We start from the raw sequence: 1,800 nt of genomic DNA, 5'->3' as shown, positions 1-1,800 counted from the left end.
AAAGTTCTTATTTAAATGACCCACAGGGCCAGCAGATGGTGTGGTGGTTAAAGGGCTGGATCCCTCATGGCTGACTCCACGGTTAGAGTCCTGGACCTGGTAGCTTTTAAAACATGCCAGGTGCCTGTGCCCAAATCCTGTAAGACTGGAGAAGGCGCATGGTCATCTCCCCTCACCACGCCCCGCCGCCCCCCCCCCCACGGTGATTTCTTACTTTCCTTCTCTCTCTTTCCCACTCTCTCTCTTGTGAGTGCATGTGCCCTATGGCAAAAAGTAAAAACAAAAACATTGGCCCGCAAGCTCTCCTGTGGTTCTGGCAGCCCCTCTCCAGCTCCCCGCTCCTGCCTTTTCACATACATGGTCTTTCCTCTGCCTGCAGGTGTCTCCCTGCTGCCTCTCCCAGGCAACCTGAAGTGAGGGTTCCCTGAGCATCTTCAGCTCCTCTGCAGTGGAGAACTCATCACAGTTGCACATAATTAGCCTGATTTGATGCCTGTTTCTTCCAATATACTGTAAGCTCTGGTGGAACAAGGACTGTCTCACTAGTACCAAGGGCTTCAAAAATTTGTAGGAAAATGAAATTAAAATATTAGTTTATTTCGGTGCAAAAATTGAGGCCACTGCCTATTTTTTCATAATAGGCATTTTCCGTGAACTTTTTGAAGACTTCTATTACTGCCCAATAAGTGTGTGCTGAATTAAATGAATATGTCACAAGCACGATATACCTTTCTGCTATATAATACTTATATTTTACTGAAAGATCATTTGGGAGAGGAGGAAGATAGGATTTTCTTTTTTAAAGTAAAAAGGAAAAGATTCACTATGGAGTAGGATGCAAAATTCACATGAATTTTAAAGCTAAAAGGACTCCTATAATACTTCAGGCTATGCCCCCAGATTTTTCTGGAAGTATTGCTCTTAAAATACTATGAAAACATGGTGTGGTATAAAATCCATTTCCCAAAGGCTCTGGAAAACCAAGCCTTCACTTTATTAGATGAGAATATGTGTTAGGAGGAGGGCTTTGCAAACTATAATATAAGGCTTTGTGCAAATATAACATTATTACTAAGAAATCTGTGACCCAAGACTGGGAATGATTTGTCTATTACAGTCTCCAATTACAGGTGGAGCTGGTGTCAGAACCCAGGCCCCCAAGGGCCTGTCAGCCCACTGCTTTTCATTAACGCACAGCAATTGCCACCTGGTCCCTGCTGCAAAGGGTCCCCTTCCTCCCGAGCTAGGAGCCATATCTGGGGCGATGCCCTATGCCAGCAACCAGAACTGTGAAGCGGTTAGGAAAACCCAGCCGAGCATTTCCGGGCATCATAATCCGGAGGCTTTCCTGCTCTCCCAGGAGGGGCTGGGCAGCTCCCCTGGAGGGCTGCAAACCCTGCCAGCTTTGCTGTCGCCCAAGCCCGAGCGGTTGTCCCCCTTGCGGCGAAAACGCAGGACTGCAGCGCATTCCAGAGACCCGGTCCAACTCTTCTAAGTGCAGGCAGGCAGCGTTTAGGGAGCCTGGGAAGCGGGAAAGCTCAAGGAAACTAAGGGGAACACGCCTCAGGGTCGATTCTGCTGCCAGGCTTTGTGGTCCTGCAGCGTGGCCAGCTCCTACGTGCAGAGGCTGGCCACAGCTGCCGGTTAGGAAACCGGGGACGCCCTTAGGCTGCCGCCGAGCAGGGTGGAAGTCCCTGTGAGCCCCCTGGGGATGCAGCGGTCTTTGCCTTCCCGTGCGCGCGACCAGGAGCCAGTGCGCAGGCGGGGCTCGCCCGCGGGGACCGGGCACTAGAGGCGGCC

Source organism: Tupaia chinensis, unplaced genomic scaffold (assembly GCF_000334495.1).
Source record: "Tupaia chinensis unplaced genomic scaffold, TupChi_1.0 Scaffold000354_1, whole genome shotgun sequence".
In the NCBI taxonomy this organism is placed as follows: Eukaryota; Metazoa; Chordata; class Mammalia; order Scandentia; family Tupaiidae; genus Tupaia; species Tupaia belangeri.
The sequence above is the reverse complement of the archived record's forward strand: the minus strand, read 5'-3'. Positions refer to the sequence as shown.